Source organism: Gopherus flavomarginatus, chromosome 4 (assembly GCF_025201925.1).
Source record: "Gopherus flavomarginatus isolate rGopFla2 chromosome 4, rGopFla2.mat.asm, whole genome shotgun sequence".
Classification (NCBI taxonomy): domain Eukaryota; kingdom Metazoa; phylum Chordata; order Testudines; family Testudinidae; genus Gopherus; species Gopherus flavomarginatus.
The window spans coordinates 46,106,836-46,126,039 of NC_066620.1; the positions used below are offsets into that span (position 1 = coordinate 46,106,836).

The window sequence follows — 19,204 nt, forward strand, 5'->3', positions numbered from 1 at the left end:
CCCGATGTCCCACTCCTCTGCTCACTACATTCCCCTTCCCTCAGTGGCTCGCTCTCCCCCACCTCACTCACTTTCACTGGGCTGGGGATTGGGGTGCGGAGGTGTGTGTGAGGGCTCTAACTGGGGGTGCAGGATCTGGGGTGGGGCTGGAGATGAGGGGTTTCGGGTGCAGGAGGGGGCTCCAAACTGGGGGGTGGGGCCAAGGAATTTGGCGTGCAGAAGGGGGCTGTGGGCTGAGGCTGGGGGGTGGGGTGCAGGAGGGGGTGAGGGCTCTGGGGTGGGGCTGCAAATGAGAGGTTTGAGGTGTGGGAGGGAGCTCTGGGTTGGGGTGCAAGGGAGGTGAGGGCTCTGGGCTGGGGGTGAGGGCTCTGGGGTGGGGCTGGGGATGAGAGGTTTGAGGTGCAGGAGGGTGCTCCGGGTTTTGGGCAGGGATCAGGACTGGGGCAGGGGGCTGGGGCTTGGGGTTGCGGCATGGGCTTACTGTGGGCAGTTCCTGGTCAGCAGTGCAACGGGGGTGCTAAGGCAGGGTGCTTGCCTGTCCTGGCACCACACTGCATGCGCCCTGGAAGCAGCCAGCAGGTCTAGCTCCTGGGAGGCGGGGGGGGGCAAGAGGATCCATGCACCGCTTTCGCCTGCAGGCACCGCCCCCCCCAGCTCCCATTGGCTGGTTCCTGGCCAGTGAGTGTGTGGAGCTAGTGCTTGGGGTAGGGGCAGCACGCAGAACCCTGTAGCCCCCCACCTAGGAGCCAGACCTGCTGGCTGCTTCTGGGTTGCAGCGTGGTGCTAGCCAGGACAGATAGGGACTAGACTGTCTTAGCACCACCAACTGGACTTTTAACGGCCTGGTCAGTGGTGCTGACCGGAGCCACCAGGGTCTCTTTGCCACCGGGTGTTCCAGTTGAAAACTGGATACCTCGTCACCCTAGAAACAAGGAAGGCAGAAGCTATGAAGTAGCCTGGAGTTGTCCCAACATTAGGCCCTTTATATCATATGGTTGAACCATGCTAACAGCCATGTTTACAAAAGGCGGCAGGGATTTGGGATGGCTCAGGTTTTGAGTGTCCAGTTGGAGGCCTTGACTTCAGATTCTCAGCATTTCTGAAAATCAGTCCCCAGAAGCCTCAAGTTGGGCACTCCAAAATGAAGCCTGGCAGAATTAATGGACTCTTCTGAACAGTTTGGTCTATTATTTTAAAACAGAGCAGGCAACAGCAGCCATGCACTAGCAGAATGAAAGCCTCATAACAGAGCTAGTCAAAAATGTTCTGTCAAAATGCATTCTTTGATGGAAAATGGCTTTTTTGGCAAATCAAAAATTTTAATGAAAAAAGTGTCCATTTGTGTGACAAAAAATTGGATTTTCATAAAAAGGTAGAAAATTTTTCGGTTTTAAGTAACTGTAAACTGGATTTAATTTTTTTTTAAACTGAAACTTTTCTTGGTTTGGGTTTTTCTAATGAAACACACCAAAATATGAAGAAAAATTTCAATGAAAATGAAAAAAAATTCATTGAAATTTTTCACAGGGAAAAAAAGTAATTTCCTGATGAGTTCTCCCTTAATCATCTCTTGATGATGGCTGCTAGTAAACTGCACATCTAACTCCTGACACTCCACAGATTTACATGAAACATTAATAGGAGGTGAAAGTAGCAGCACAGTAAGTGGAGTGAAGAACCAGCAGTGAAGCAGAGGTGGTATATAATGTATTTGGTTTGGCTCTTGTTTTAAAATAATTACATATTGTAATTCACCTTCCACTTCACTTGTACGCTTCAGAACACTATCTTAAGCACCCAACGAGCTAAGCAGCAACATGTCCACTCCTCCGCTAGGCAGGATGACCTACAAGATAATTTCTACCTTGATTTCTAGGTCAAATTGTGTAAATTTGATTTTGAACATTAACTTTAATAACATGTTTAAGCTGATGAAGCCCTTAGAGAGAGATGTACCAACTTACACAGGTCTGAATTTGGCCTTATACCGCTACACTTCTGTTGATGCCTTCATACCGTCACAAAGCCATTAAAATAAGCAACTAAAATAGTTAAATGACTTAAAGCACAAATCTCACTGACTTTCAATGGAACATATAATCCTAAATCACTTAGGTGCTTTTGAAATTCCCACCCATAAGCTTAGATCTAAAACCTGAAAATGGCAGCAGCCTCAGAAGCCAGGAGAGAAGGAGAATTTCATATCTAAGTTGCAAAGTGACTAAAGCTCTAGTCCCCAATATAGTGATAATTACCAAAAGTTCATAGTCACTTAGAACTCAAGGTACAACTTGGAATATCTTAAGTGCTTCTGGACTCCCAGAAGTAGTAGTGGTCAAAGGGCTTTTCTTCTCCATATGGCAAGGAAACTGTTTCAAAAGTGGACCTAATCTCAGTGAGCCACACCTTTGTCACTTCAAGACTGCATTACTGCAAGATGCTCTATTCAGGACTACATTTGAAGACCACTTGGAAACTTCAGCTAGAGTGGAACAAAGCAGTCTGCTTGCTTACTGGTGTGCCAGGTATGGAGCTCATTGCACTGTTACTCCATAGACATCACTGGCATCCAATTTAGTATTCAGGTGCAATTCCTGGGGTTGATTTTAATCTAAAAAGCCCTGCATGGTTTGGATCCTGGTTATCTTTGAGGCCACTTCTCTCTTCATGCCTCAACCTGGAGGTTGAGACCAGGTGGTATGCTCGAGCTGACAAATCTAGATTAGTATATTTAGCATCACAGTATTCTCTGGGAGGAGCCCCTCAATTCTGGAACTTGTTTCCTGTGCTGGTCCAGAAGTTCACGAGTCAACCGACTTTCGGGGCATGATGTAGATCTATCTATTTATTTACCCAGGCTTTTGCCTGATGAGATAAGCTAGGAGGGTTGGAGTTCTGTGTTGGCAGTGGGAGATTTCCAGTTTGACGCTATGTCATTTTAAGATGTAACTGTGTGTGATTTCATATTTTCGCCATGACCCTAAAAGTGTAAGTAATAAAATGAAAAATAAAAATAAATACAAATACAAATACAGTAGGGAACAAGATCTCTAAGATAACATTTGTGGAGTCCCTAGAATTGCAATTTGTAATGTATGCAAAATCAGATTCTAATACAGAAGGAGTGGGAAAATGTATTGAAAATAGCTAGCTTGGGAGGAACCTTTTTTGGTAAGATTGCCCCATTCTGCAAGGGTTTTGCTCAAAGATCAGTCAACAAATCAATAAAGTCACATTTCCAAAAGTGGAGTCTGGAAGTAATCAAAGTGTGCTATGCATCAGCACATTGGCATCAGAGTGGGGCACAAACCTGGAAATGGTTCTTACAATTACCTCCCAGTTTCCTACAGAAACTACAAATCTAGGTGATATGATTGTCCGTCAATGTGCATGTTGCTAAAAGAATCCACACCATTAAAGAAAGGTGCCCCAAGAAGTCTATATTCTGTTCTTGGGGTCCCAAGTTTGAAAATATTGCACCATCTAATTTTTAGACTCTTCCAGAATCAGAAAATGTGCCACACTGGATCAAAGCACTGGTCCAGTATACTGCATGTAACAGCAACCAGTACCCGATTCTTCAGAAGAAGGTAAAAAACAAAGCAAAGATTGCAAGTTCTGTGAGGCAAGGATCATATATGTGCGTAAGGCAACACATACACTTCTGGTGCTCTATAAATAATGATGCCCTAGCTCAGGGGTTGGCAACCTTCCGGAATTGCTGTGCCGAGTCTTCATTCATTCACTCTAATTTAAGGTTTTGCGTGTCAGTCATACATTTTAACGTTTTTAGAAGATTTCTTTCCATAAGTCAGTAATATATAACTAAAATACTGTTGTATGTAAAGTAAATAAGGTTTTTAAAATGTTTAAGAAGCTTCATTTAAAATTTAATTAAAATGCAGAGCCCCCTGGACCGGTGGCCAGGACCCTGGCAGTGTGAGTGCCACTGAAAATCAGCTCACGTGCCGCCTTCGGCACCCGTGCCACAGGTTGCCTACCCCTGCCCTAACTAGCTATGCACATGAGGGAACCCTGTGGTGATTAGTTTATGCCCTGAAGCTTTGATTACCCTTACGTTAGCAGGCAGAGCAACAACTATTGGAAATGATCCTGCTCCTACTGAACTCCCGTACAGTACAGTGGGAGCAGGAGACAGTTCCCTTCCTGTTAATGATAAAGGTAATATCACCAGGATGACTTGTTTCTTTCAAGCCAGCCTCTCTCACTTTCACATTACCACAGATGGCAATGTTTGCCTGTTTCAGATTTGGCCCACCTGTATAGGTAACTAAGCTCACATGGAAATGGCGTGCTGATGGTTCTGAGTCCATAACTCCAGTACCCTAAAATGCATCTATGCTCTGTTACATACTTAGATGGTATTTTTGTATTTGTGAGTTTAGCATGTGTTCACCACTACATTATTAAAGGTTAAGATACCTTGACATGATCCAGTAAGAGGCACTGAGGCAAGCTCACTGCTAGCAAAAGGGGATGGTAGAATGAACTAAGATATTGTAAAGATTTAAATGTCTCTGCACTCTCACTCACATGACTGGGTAATTCATATTAAAGAGAAACTATTCTGCAGTTATTTAGAAAAGATGCAAATACCTACAACACTCAGCCAGCACCTTCCTTCATCTGATACAGGTTGAGCTGGGTTTCTCATATAACGTGTGGGTATTTTACCAACGTTTTACCAGCCAACAGGCTAATTAGTGCTATATTCCTGTCAACTAGCCTGTTCTTATTACTGTCTGAGTCTGACCTCACACTGGTATATATGCACCAGTGTACACACAGCCTAGTGAGAGGAGAGATAGGTCCTGTAAGGGTAATTTGTGAAGCTGAACAGATTTTAACCTCCCATCATGTTCCACCTATTACCATTGCTGGCTGTTTTATTAGAGGCAGCAGGGCCCCTCATGGATAGAGCAGGAAACAGAGAGTCAAGAAATCTGGGTTTTAATTCCCGCTGACTCACTATTGGTAAAATCTTGCAATGTGCTGAGCGCTTCTTATGACCTTCAGCTTTTTGATCTCTTTCAGTGGCTCTTTATCAAAGAGACTAGTGCTATGAGGGAGTACAGCTTTGAAAAGCGTTGCTGTAGCAGGGCATCAGAACGATGCTGCAAGATGATAATCACTTCTGAAAAGAGTTCAGGCACACTGGCATCAATGGGAGTTTTGTCTGAGCAAGGACTGCAGATTGATTTTTCCAGTCCCCACAACGTATCTAAATGACTTGGGAATACAAGTCCCACAGGCTTTCAACAGGGCTTTTAGTCCTCAGTGTCCTAGGTGCTTTTGAAAAATCACACGCCCCAGCAAGAAGGGCGAAGGGCAGGCAGAGCAGATTCCCTGCAATTCACACTGCCTGTTTTCTAACAGAGGGAAAATCCAGTCCAAGCATCTCATGCAAAGCTACAGCCAGTGTTAGTTGTCCCTAGGTGGTTCTTGTATGCATGAAGCTGTTTTTCTCTCCTCCTCCTTTCTAGTGCTGGAAACTGGCCACATACACTCAGTGGAACTGACAAGCCACCCCCACTCAACCTGCCATTGGTCTTTTCAGCCCAGGGAAGGGAGCAGGGGCTCCACTAATTGCAACTGCTCTTTTCAATTTAAAGTCCACACTGGGGCTAATCGTTAAGTAACATGAAATGTCTTTTCTTTTAGGAAAGACACAACGGACTGGGGCTTACAGTCAGGTTGCAGGATGCTGATGACCAAGAGGGCTCAGCCTGGCTCCCTTTTGGGGAAAAGGGCTAACACAGCCATCTGTGTTAAATAAAAACAGTGCTTCATTTGGCTACAAATCCTTCTGTTGGACAATAAGTCAGTTTTGCTGCTGCTCAGAGTAGTCCATTCATGTTTCAGAGAGCTGGCTTTGACCATGCTCAGTTTATAAACTGGTCAAATACTAATAAATTAAAAATATTAAACTGTTCATAAAAATCCCCACTCCAGAAGTAGTGTAGAGTTTCAGGAATTTTGCCTACTCAACTCTATATTTCCTTTTGGAAATAACACCTTCTCCTCAGCGTTGACCATGTTTGACATCAGATAATATATTTTACATATTTGTTTTTTCAATGTACTCTATAACTATACCTGTATCTGGATGTACATGTACCTGGATTATGCAATACTTCTATACTTGTACCTGTAGCTGGATGTTAATATTGGTCTAATGGGTGTTTCCTTGATTGTCAGTGGTCATGTTCATAGGAAATGCCATTGAGCAAACAGCTAAACTAACAGCCCTTTCTGTGTAGGCCTTTCCTTCCAGAGATAGGTCACTCCATCCTCTGTATCTTCACTAGCTCCCTGTGGCTGCCTCCATTCCTCTTCCAATTCTTCCTCCCTTGACTCTCTCAGTGTTCCCCCTTGTGCTCTTTGTCTCTGGCTCCCTGTTCCACCCTTAAACATTTATAAATATAAAGATGTAGAAGTGGAAGGGCCAGGGAGGGAGGAAATCAATGGGGGAGCTAGTACAGACAATGAACTGAGGAGCCAGTAAAGTACCAAGCCCATATGTGTTGTGGCTAGGGTGACCAGGTGTCCAGTTTTCAACTGGAACACCCGGTCAGACAGAGATCCTGGCGGCTCTGGTCAGCACTGCTGACCGGGCTGTTGACTGTTCAGTTGGCAATGGCGTGAAGCAAGGCTCACAGGCTCCCTGCTAGCCACCACGCTGCACGGCTCCCGGGAAGCAACCAGCATGTCCTCCCTCTGACTCCTAAACCAGGGATCTCAAATTCAAACCATCACAAGGGCCACGTGAGGACTAGTGCTTTGGCCTGAGGGCTGCATCACTGAAAGTTTTCCATAAAACGAAACAAAAGTATAGTCAAAAATGAAAAAAAATCAAGAGTAATATAGTATGCTATTAAAAGTCCACGTACATTTTTTAAAAATTGTAATGCAAAAAGTCAGTGCTAATTTTGACAATCATTTCATTTTTGGCCACTTAGCTGGCAGCATTTTGCATCAACCAGAGCATCAATATTAGGTTTGATATCCTGAGACGAAAACCATCTCAGTGTTGCTTGCAAACTGTACCACATTCCATACAAAAAACTACACTAAGAGAATGTTAAGACTGCACAGTTAAGCACACGTGCCAAAATTAGGGTTGCACACACAACTTTTTATCTACCCTTTTGAGACTGCGTTATCATGTAATCTTTAATTACAGGGTCACGTACCGTTTCTCATATAATATATACCTTTTTTCTACACCCTTAAATTGTATAGCATCTTACAGTGATTCTTCTACTGACTTTTATTGCATTGTCACAGTAGCTCAATATATGCTTACTAGCAAAGGACTTGCCACTTAGCCACTCAAGTTTGTGGTAAGTATGAGTGAAGGTGGCAAATGTGTGTTGTGATGGGAAGCTGTTGATTTGCACCTGGGTTGTGTTGTGCTGGGAGATTTTGGTTGATTTGTGTTGGTGGCAAATAAAGGGTGTGTGCTGGGGTGAGGGGCTATCTGTATTTGGACTTGGCTGTGTTGTTGTGTAGATAGTTGTGCTGACATGTGAGGTGGCAGCTAAGCACAAGGGTGTGGCAGTCGGGCCAAGTAATCCACCATCTGTGAAGTCTCCCTCATACAACCAATGAAACTATAGCATGCAAATTAGCTATTGAGTAAGGATGGTGATTGGTTGAGTTCTCTCTGATATCACAATGGTATAATATTCTTGGCACAGCATAGATACACACCTTTCTCTAGTCCTACACCAATTGTCAAGTCAAAATAGCTGACAACTTCAAACTTGGTTGGTAACAGACTGCAAAACCCTCACTCCACCCCTTCCATGAGGACCCACCCATGCTCCACCACTTCCCAGCCCTTCCATGCCCCCATTCCAATCCCTTCCCCAAAGTCCCTGCCCCAACTCTGCCCCCTCCCTGCCCCTATTCCAACCCCTGCCCCAAATCCCCACCCCAGCCCCACCTCCTCCCCTGAGCGCACCACATTCCCGCTCCCCTTCCCCAACCCGGAAAGTCCTAAGCGCCGCCAAACAGCTGTTTGGTAGCAGGAAGCACTGGGAGGTAGGCGGAGGAGCAGGGACGCGATGCACTGGGGGATGCAGGTGGTGAGGGGAGCTTGGCTGCTGGTGGGTGCAGGGCACCCACTAATTTTTCCCTGGGTGCTCCAGCCCCAGAGCATCCACGGAGTCGGCGCCTATGGCAGGCTGCAGGAAATAACTCCAGGGTGGCGCCAGGGATGAGGAGCATGTAGCTCGTGGAGCCTGCACCCCCGGCCAGAGTCCTCACTCCCTTCAGCACCCCAGCCCCGAGCCAGCCTGATGAAAATGAGGTCTGCTCTCTATCCCTTCCCCAGCCCCACTAGTGAGCTGTAGTATACATTTCTTTGCCTTGCTGGCTGGCTATTCGGACTGCAGGCTGCTCATATAGACAGATCCCGATCCCCTTTAGGCTCCTACAAATCAGTTACGCTCAACTACTGGGAGTCCCAGTTTGACAGACTTGCTAAGTTTTGTTAGAAGAGGTCTGCTCTGTTGTGAATCACAGGAGAATCATCAGATGGAGAATGTGCTTCCCTGGCAGAAAGAAGAGTTCAGCAAACAAAGTGTTTCCCTTTCTCCCCGATGCCATGACCCTGCCTCCAACACCAACAAAAGAGGGCATGGATCAGCGTTCATGTTGCACTCCCCGTCAGTACCTGGCCCAGGCCAGGAAAGCTAATCATCCAACCAGAAGACCAAATTCGGTGATAAAACCTGATCACATGCCACCCGAGGCACATTGCACATACACTAAGAAAAGACACCAACAAACAAAACAGAGGGAGGAGGCAGAAGGTGAAACTGGCAGTCAAATTGGGTTGAAAAGCAGGGCTTGGATCTTGGAGGGGCACATTGTCAAACTTACTATACAGTCCTATCAATACAGGAATGCCACAGGCAAAATTTATTGGTTTGCTGGAGCCTTGGGGGGTACTTGTAGGAGTAGGAGGAAGAAGTCTACCACTAAGGGCTTGGATGATTGTCTATGAAGTTAATTCAAAGCCCACTGAAATCAATGGAAAGACTCCCATTGACTTCACTTGGCTATAGAGCTGGTCCTAGATGATCAACCTGTTAGCCAGGCAAAGAAATTCAGCACCTGGCCATGATGCTCCGTGCTGCCCCGCCTATCTCACCAGCTCTGAGGATGCTAGCAGTGGTGAGGGACTGCCTGAGGAATGAAGCTGGGCAGTCAGGGAGCAGACAACTGAATGGTAGCAGTGCATGGCAGATACTGACACACCTTTGAGCTTTCCGTACAGCATGTGAAAAGATTATGAAAAATAGTGGGGATACATTTTAACAATGTGACAAACCCAGCATCAGGGATGTGATGATAATCTGTGAGCAAATATGTAGAGGGAGTTTGGAGGGACTGTGGGTCACAGGGAGGCAAAAAAGTGAAACTAGGTGAGGGAAAGTTAATAACTACATTATCCAAAAACCCACCATCAATCCATCTGTCCTCTGAACAGCAACTGTGTTAAATCTGGAGACTAAATTCAATCACTGACATCTCAAATGGGAGTTTTAATCCTGCTTTAAGTGAAAAGCTCAGCACAGCCCTAATTATGAAGTTGCTACTGATGCCTCTGTAATAGTAATTATATAACATGCCATAGAACTGTAATAAAAATATCTGCTTTCTTCCTGCCATAGTTTTCAGTAAAATGAACTGCATCAACAGTTCTCCACCTTTTCCATAGGGGGACCGCTTTTTCCATACCAGGGCCCGTAGTACCACCACCCCTTCCCCATCTAGCCATGATCCTCTCACCTTTATACTTAGCAATAGGGGAAGGACAGAGTGATTATGACCTCCTGATACCTATTCGCAACATCCTGGAGATCATGACCCTAGTTTGAGAACCCAATCTACGTAATAAACCATAATAATGGAAGGAAAGTCTTGCACTTAAGAGCCAAGTTTGGAAGTCAGGGAATCTGGGTTATATTCCTGGCTGTGCCACAGACTTCCTGTATGATTTTGGACTAGTTGCTTAACCTCTCTGTTTCCTAATAGGTAAAACTGGCATAATCAAATGTATCTATCCCACAGGGATGCTGTGAGGCTTAATTCATTAGTGCCATAAAGCACAGTGACCTTCTCACTGACAAAGCAGGACAAATATAACAAGTTATGCGACATCCTTCTTGTTCTCAACAAATGGAATTAAAAGATATAATTCTTGAGCACATTTCAATTATTCTGTTTTGCACCACAGTGGAAAAAATATTCTTTGTTTTGCTTTACAAGCTGGACTATCCAAGTGTTATGGAGGACACAAGATATGGGATACAAAGGGAATTGTCACAGTAATTAACAGATGTCAAAGGACATGACCCTGTTTCAAATACCAGGGAGGTTTGGATAACTGAGGTGCCTGTAAGTGTAACACTGTAAGGCTATGTCTACACTAAGGACACTACAGCCACACAGTTGTAGTGCTGCGGCTGTGCCGCTGTAGGTGCGTATTGTAGATGCTTCCTACGTTGGTAGAAAGGGTTTTTCCATCACTGTAGTTAATCCACCTCCCAGAGTGGCGGTAGCTAGGTTGATGAAATAATTCTTCCCTTGACCTAGCCATATCTATACTGGGGGTTAGGTCACGTTAACTATGGCACTCAAGAGTCTGGATTTTTCACATATGATGTAGGTAGATCAATTTTAAGTGTAGACCAGGTGACCAGGTCTAAGTGAAATGTATTTATTGTCAGTCTTCCTGGCTATAGGCTTTGCAGGGCTATAAATAGTCTGACATGATTTCTATGGATGAGCTAATTAGAAGGTGACAGTTTGGAAGGCTAGCAGTAGACTTCCAGGTAAGGCCCTATCCTCCCATCCCTTTCTTACATGAGTAGCGCTTACTGATTCAAGTAGTCAGTAACATCAATGGGACCAGTCAATGTCAGGATTGGGCCCTGTCATTGTATCAGGTTGCTTTTGCTAGAGATGTTACATGACTGACAGTAACTTTCAGAGGCATGTGATGAGTACATTTTTAGCTCCAAGTACAGCATATCATTTTTGTATTTTATATTATGTAGTAGATGTACATACACTGAGCAGAGGATCTGGCCCAGTGTATATTGTACTGCTTTAAGGGTAATTTAAGGGAGAACAAGAAAATGTTACACAAGGTGCTGTGAGATAGAAGGCTAACCATAAACCAGGAGATATAAAGACATCATATTTCTTTCAAGAATTAAGATGCATACTGCAACTGTGTTGCATTTTCTACATTTAATGGCACCCACAAGATTGTGTAAGGAACCTTTTTATAAAATTAAAAGCACATGACCTTCCCTATGTTTGTATAGTTTGTGATATATTTTGATTCCTAGAAATTTGTTATAGAAGAAAAACTTTTTTCAATGTGTTTTCAACATACACTTTAATTACAAGAGAGTAAAGGAACATGACATGGACTATGACATGAACACTGCAATGGTCGTGATCCGAAGTTACAGAGAAAGCATGTGTTTTAACTGATCATGGGACAATATAACAAGGAACATGTGCTACCAAGCAAAAATATATATATCTATTCCAGATCTACAGCTGCTGTAAGAGCCACAGCTCCATTGACTTTAATGGAACTACACTCGTGTAAATCCACATAACTCCACTGAAGTCAAGAGCTATGTTGATATACAACAGCTGACCTTTATATGTCAGATAAAAAAAGCCAACAGAGTAGATCCCTAACTATGGCTAGGAATCTCCACAGAAGCTAATCTTTATGTTATCTGCAGAAGCAAAAGGGTTTTTATTTTGTTTTTTACAATTTACTTCAAATGCATAATAGCATTTCAGTCTGCCGACCTACCAGAGCAAATCAGGTTCATCTGCCGAGACCCAGAACTATTTTCATGCCAATTTCCCACACAGACTTCAAGCACTAAACATAATGCAACCCACAATAAATAAACAAATAAATAAATAATACAAATGATATCAGTGGAGTGGCTTAAACACAGTAAACCAGGAAGTTCAGAATTAAGACAAACACTCTTTCCTTAATTCAGCCTCATGGGCCAATTGTTGTGTAATGTTGATGTTTGCTGCTTAAGGGCCACTATATTTTACCCCAGAAGTGGCTGCATGTCTGGAATGGAGCAGGTAATTGTTAGATTCATACATCTTAAGTCCAGAAAAGATAATGTAGTCTGGCTTCCTGCATAATACAGACTATCAAATTGCACTCAGTTATGCCTGCTGCAATGGAGGGAATTATTCTTCCCTACCATGTAAATAAGAGGTAGAAAGGAATCCCGCTAGAACACACTGTGAGGGTTGGATCACAGAAACCCCCCTGGGAGCTGCCAACTGATGTGCCAAAACTATCTCTGCTCCTGTTTTCCCTGCCAGCTCAGAACTCCAGCACCCTGTCTTGCTGGGCCAGATACTTTCGTCTGCTCCAACACAGACCCAGGGTCTGAATTACCTGCCCCAAAGCTGCAGATTTACCTGAAAACAGCTCACAGAAGTGTGCTTGTCTTTAGCACTCAGATGCCCAACTCCCAATGGGGTCTAAACCCAAATAAATCTGTTTTACCCTGTATAAAGCTTATACAGGGTAAACTCATAAATTGTTCGCCCTCTATAATACTGATAGAGAGATATGCACAGTTGTTTGCTCCCCCAGGTATTAATACATACTCTGAGTTAATTAATAAGTAAAAAATGATTTTATTAAATACAGAATGTAGGATTTAAGTGGTTCCAAGTAGTAACAGACTGAACAAAGTAAGTCACCACGCAAAATAAAATAAAATGCACGAATCTATGTCTAATCAAACTGAATGCAGATAATCTCACCCTCAGAGATGCTTCAGTAAGTTTTTTCCTCAGACTGGACACCTTCCAGGCCTGGGCACAATTCTTTCCCCTGGTACAGCTCTTGTTCCAGCTTAGGTGGTAGCAAGGGGATTCTTCATGATGGCTCTCTCCCTCTCTGTTCTCTTCGACCCCTTTATATATCTTTTGCATAAGGCGGGAATCCTTTTGTCCCTCTCTGAGTTCTCACCCCCTCCTTCTCAATGGAAAGACACCAGGTCAAAGATGGATTCCAGTTCAGGTGTCATGATCATGCGTCACTGCAAGACTTCATTACCCACTTGCCAGCACACACGTATACATGAAGACTTACAGGTAAAACACAGTCATTTGCAGACATTGGTCCTAGTTAATGGGAGTCATCAAGATTCCAAACCACCATTAATGGCCCACACTTTGCATAATTACAATAGGCCCTCAGAGTTGTATTTCATATTTCTAGTTTCAGATACAAGAGTGGTACATTTATACAAATAGGATGATTACACTCCGTAGATTATAAGCTTTGTAATGATACCTTACAAGAGACCTTCTGCATGAAGCATATCTTAGTTACATTATATTCACTCATTTATTAATTTTTTATAAAACCATATAGACTGCACAATGTTACACACATACCATGAGCAACATCTTTTTCCTCTCATTTTGTGGCTCATCTAATTTTAAAGGCATGTTCAAATAATGTTAAGGATCTGGTGTAAATCCACAATACAGAAGGATTTCAGAGTTAAAACTAAATATATATCCCTGACTCATCCTTTGTTAATCCTTAGTTATTGTAACAGCATTCCGTAGCCACAAAAGGGTGAGTCAAGGATGTAACTTCAGCTCAGAAATTCCTTGCACTGTGGTTTATACCACAGGTTTATTTAAACATAACATATTGTGCTTTGACTTATCTTCATATTAAATGGACAGAGTTATTGCTCATGCACTGTGGCCTAGAATTACAAATTCTTATATCAATGGACCTGTTAAGGTTAACAGAGTTTCCTATATTATTCCTATATTCCCAGCATAGACCAGACTATGTGCTATGAATATGCAGATGGGATGGTGTGAATGCTCTTAGCAATCCATCATCTGAAAAGTTTTGGAGGGATATTTATTCACAACAGATACCATAGTGGCATATGGTGGGAATGTATATTCACAGGAGCATGTGTATCTGTGCATAACACAGCCACCATCATGAAACTAATAAAATTCCCACTGAAAATATTTACTGTGGGCTAAATCCTGAAGATCTTACTCATTCCCATGCAAGCAAAACTCCTAGGTTACTACATGGGAATTTTGCCTGTGTACTGGGCTCAGTCTCAAAGTTTGGTGTAGCACAGTAGCTGCTTAAAAATACATATTGATATGAAATTAGTGCTCATGACAACAGTGCCAGTTTTCCAGAACTGAAAACTAGACTCCTCTCTCCATAGAACAAGTACAGAAAAGACAAGAGCAGGCAAGCTTCCCTTACTCTGCAAAACCCATTTAGTCCTGGGCTTCTCTGCAGAAGAGGATATCAGTGATGCCCATTATGACAGCAGAACCTTTCCACTGAGACTCCAAGCAGCCTTCCAGGAGGTAACTGCTCTTGGTCACATTACCAACCTGAGCTGAAATTAAATTGAGGTATTTAGCACTGAGAGCAGAATGTGTGCCTCCATTACACGGGAATAAATCCAGAATAACACAACTGATTTTAGTGGAATTATTCTGGATTTACCCGGGTGTAACTGAGAGCAGAACTTGTTCTGGAGTGTGTAAAAAATACCAGCTGCTTATCTTGATCTGAACAATACTTGATCTGAACAATACTTAGTAACTAACATTGCTTTTCTCTTGCGTTTCTTTTCTTTATATGTACCCTGTTACCCCATGCTTAAACCATCATCTTAGTGACCACTATTTAAATTAAGTTCAATTATAACATCTGAGCTGGTAACTGATTTTCTTCTGAAAATACCAGAAGATCACAGGGCCTGATCCAATGCTAATTAAAATCAATGGAATGACTCCCATTACTTTCAAGGGCTTTGGAACAGACCTACAGTTTTTATGGACTGAGAACTATGTTTTTTAATTTGAAATTAGAGGGTGATGATGAAGCGCGTATAAGTCCTAGCTAGATAGACAGATATATACTTTCATTTTAAAAACAGCTGAGGGTTAGTTTTAAAAAAGCATAAAAACATATGATATTTTATTACCATCATCTAAACTCAGTGACACAAGAACAAATATTTTAGGACCTAATTCTTCACATGTCCACTCCAGTTTTACAGGTGTAGTCATTGCTATTGAGTCTGGTGGAGTTATGGCTGCATAAAACTGGAGTAAGTGGGAAGGGACTCAGCCCCCTAGTTTTTAAATTGTGTTTTAAATAAGGATAGCATCCTGGGAAAAGACCAAAACAAGCACAGTGGCATGCCAAGATCTAATTTAAAGTGGATACATGACCCTTTGTAATGACTTGTCACAAATCAATGAATGGTCTGTGACAGAGGCTGCCCAGTGAATTCTAACTTATGTTCCTGGTAGAAGCGCCTCCGTTAAATGTAACTTTGCTTAATTTCAAGACTGCAGTAGTCTCGATTCAGGTTTTTGAGCTTGTTTCTTCCCCTGGGAAGTGGCAAGTCAAATAGAAATGAACCTACTCCGGGCAATTTCCACGCCAAGTCAGTGATAAACGCTGGCGGCCAATTTCGAAACTCCTAGAGGAGGCTGAGTGGGTTGTCGCGGACCCGGATAGAGCAAGAGAGGAACATACCTGCAGCCAGAGCAGCCCGCGTCCCCGCGCTCCGGGCAAAGGAAAAGCCCCGCCGCTATTTCGCAGGCTCCGTTCAGCGCCCGAACCGAGCGCGGAACACGCCGCAGCACCCAGCCCGGGCACCGAGAGACCAGCCCGGCCCACCCCCGGGCCAGCTCCCACCGCTCCCCTGCGCTGTGCTGCCTGCAGGGGACGGACAGAGCTCCAGCCTCCCTTCACTTGGCACCTGCCCAACCGCCGCCCCCTGGGTCCCCACGCTGAGACTCCGGGCTGCCACCGCGGAGGGGACCCCGCCCCGCCTCGCAGAGGCACGTGCCCGGGCTGGCACCACTGGCACCCGCCGAGAAGTTGGGGAGCGATCGCCGGGAGCCAGGCAGGGCCGCTCCGCCGGGCGCTCCCCGGGGAACACGGCCGCGGCAGTGCCCTGGCTGCCCGCAGCAGCCGCTACCCCCCGGCAAGGCGGGCCAGCTGCAGGCACCCCAGCCAGAGCGCCCGCCCCGGGGCGCAGGGCAGGGCAGGGCAGGGCCGGGCGGGCGGCGGCACCCCCGCCCCACGTGGCTGCAGGCTGGACAGGACACACGGTCCCAGTCCCGGGACTCTGCCCCGCCGCGCGCCCGGCCGGCGGAACGCGCCCCGCGGCTCTGCTTACCCGGGCCGGGCCGGGCCGCTCGGCGGGAAGCCGGGTGCCAAGGGCGGTGCGCGGCGCCCGGCTGCGGACTCCGAAGTGACAGGCGGGGCAGCGGGGCAGGTGGGAGGCGCTGCCGGGTCGGCGCGGCGGGCGGGATCAGCCTCCGCTGAGTGCCCGGCCCCCCCGCGGCGGTTGCCATAGAGACCGAGCTAAGCCTAGGGGGCCCCCAGAAGGGCTGAGAGCTGGGCTGGGCCGGGAGGAGCCGCGGGGCGGGGCGGGGCGGCCGAGCTCGCGGGAGCTCGGGGCCACCTGCTCCATTGGCTGTCAGGGTGGTGGCTGCGCTGCCCCACGTGGGTCCCGCCAGCTGCTGATCTGAACGCCCAGCTAAGAGCCACATGGCCCCGAGAGCGGGGCCCGCGGCAATCTCTGTGCGGCCACTCGCCTCGCAAGACTGCTCTGTGTTCCCATCCTCGTGGCGCAGCGCCCTCCCAGGGCTGGACGCGAAGTTCAGGGGTGCGGGTCCAGGGGCTCGGGGCCATGTGTAAAGTTCGTGCCTGGGTCCGGAGTCAGCATCCAAACACTCCCGAAGTTTGGAAATGCTCAGAGCCAGGGGTTTGGTCTGAGACCATCTCTAAATTCCTCTGCAGTCTAGGAGGAATAGGCGCTAATTTATTGTTACCATCTGTGTAGCCAAATTCCTAAGGCACCAGTTACCTTGGCATGAAGTCTGCATCGCCAGGGTAAGTCTTAATAAGTACGGCCCCGCAACTGTAGCTTCAATATACAGTGATATACAATGGGACATGGAGTCTGGAATGTTTCAGTGTAAATTGATATAATTTTGAACCAGCGTGTTTAGTAACAAACAGCTACAGCTGTTCAAAATGCAGCACTGTCAGATCACAGCAGTTAGTACAAATCTTTTATTGGTTGTGGGTCCTGGGGACAGAGAAGGAACGGGCTGGTAGGGATGCTGGAGAGGCGCAGAGATTGAGGGATGATTGTCTGGAAAGGCAGCTGTGTCTGGAAGGGATGGGGGAAATGGACAATAACATCTAAACTATTATGCTTAGACAAAACATTTCTGTATCCCTGTACATCAGGGTGGAAAGAGGAGCTTTGTGTCTCTCTCTTGCTTAATCCCGCATGTTGGAGCCAGATTGAATCTGGCCCATAAAAATAAACACTTCCCTGCCCCCACGGAACTGTCTAAAGCAATCACAGGAAGAGATGGAGCAACAGTTCAAAACAGCAAGGATCTCAGGATAATTGATGAGATGAAGGTGGTTTCCTGAAGATGGAAGTATACAAGGAGGGATTAAAGGTGCATGGCAGATGAAAGCAGTGAGGCTGTTCCTGGCAGAGGGGCAGCATGATGCGGAAGGAGGGAGTGGGAAATGGAGAGGAAAAAGGCAATAAGGCTGGAGGATTGGAAGAGAGCCGGGAGTGAGAAGGGAAGTGGAGGAATGACAGCAGAGATGAGAGTGGGGAGAAGATTACATAGGAGTACAAGGAGCTGGAATCTGATGTGGTTGGAGATGGGAAACCAATGGAGGGTTTCGTGGAGTGGAGGATGATGATATAGTCAGAGTGCAAAGAGAGGAAAAATGACTTAGGCAGTAGTGGGTGGGAGGGTGAGGGACAGGCAGTAATCAAGATGAGAGGTGACCAAAATGTGGACAAGGTGGAAGAGCAGTGGGGAAAGTAAGGGATGTATAGATTAGGGAAATCCTAAAAAGAAGTGACCAGATTTAGCAGGAAACCAACTATGGGGGCAGGAGAGAGGAGTCAAAGGTGACACTGAGATTGTCTGGGAGACAGGAAAAAGAGTGGAGTTCTCAGTGGAGTCAGATGAGAACAGGAGTCAAGCACCTTGTACTGTGTGCAGGAAAGGCACAATAGGTAAGTGTGAAACAAAGGGAGAAGAATATGGCTTGTCACCATCCCATGCAGCTTAGCTCTCACCTTCTCTATGCCACAGACCATTTAGGCATCACACAGCAGACTGAAAATTCATTAAGGGGTCAGTCCTTCTCCCACTGAAGTCAGTGGCCAAACTCCCATTGACTTCATGGGGAGCCACACCACGCTGAACAATCACTGAGCCAAGGCCCTGATTCAGGAAAGCATCCCTGTTCAGGATATCATTTAAGCATTTTTGAGACTTAAACATGTGCTTGACTTTAAGCATATGCTTATGTGCTGTCTTGAACGGGGATAGATTTAAGCATGTGCTTAAGTGCTTTCCTGAATCAGGGCCCAAATTGTGAAGTCCTTACTCATTATCTACATAGTACTTACTCAGGCAAAGTGCCCAGTGGAGATTTGGTCGAATGTATATGTCACTACAGGAAAGTGGTTCTGAGGATATGAATAAAGCAAAAGAAAGAGAGCGAATGGCCAAAGGTTCAGAGCAGACCAGCTAGGCAGTCCCCTGTTTGAGCCCTGTAACAATATATATTACAGATGAAATTAAAAAACATGATGAGGTTTTTTTATTAAGTGCTGTTTATTATTAGATTGAATACCACAAGCAGACTAACAGAGATTAGCAGAGTCTTCTGCTCTAATTAATCAGGGAGGATTGTGTCTGTCCTCAGCCTCAACTCTAGTCCAGCAGGCTCCCTGGTATGCAGTGATTTATAACAGCATTCAGCATATGCTCCATCCAGCATGAGATTGTGGGATTTTAATTTAATGCAAACATCACTATAGATGGCTAAAGTCCTTTAGGTTTTCATCCACAAAAATGTCTTTCAAAAGTCACTATCTCTAACTGCATCTCTACTGCAGAACAAACGCTATCTGGGAACCTCCCAGCAATGCCCTGCAACAAATCACAAAGATTTATGATTAAGGAACAATTTATGACTTTCTTTGGGAATATATGGGGCCTCTCAACAGAAAAATCATTCAAATCC

At 45.3% G+C, this 19,204-nt stretch overlaps 2 protein-coding genes across 2 annotated transcripts in view; both read right to left on the bottom strand.

Annotated features, from left to right (window-relative positions):
• The window catches only part of RD3 (RD3 regulator of GUCY2D), a 32,835-nt gene extending 16,475 nt beyond the window's left edge, over positions 1 to 16,360 (bottom strand). Inside the window, exon 1 of the mRNA XM_050951961.1 lies at positions 16,305 to 16,360. The gene's annotated coding sequence lies outside the window, so the exon portion shown is untranslated. The remainder of the gene's footprint in view (positions 1 to 16,304) is intronic.
• The window catches only part of LPGAT1 (lysophosphatidylglycerol acyltransferase 1), a 947,911-nt gene that overhangs the window by 525,921 nt on the left and 402,786 nt on the right, over positions 1 to 19,204 (bottom strand). The gene's annotated exons all lie outside the window — the stretch shown is intronic.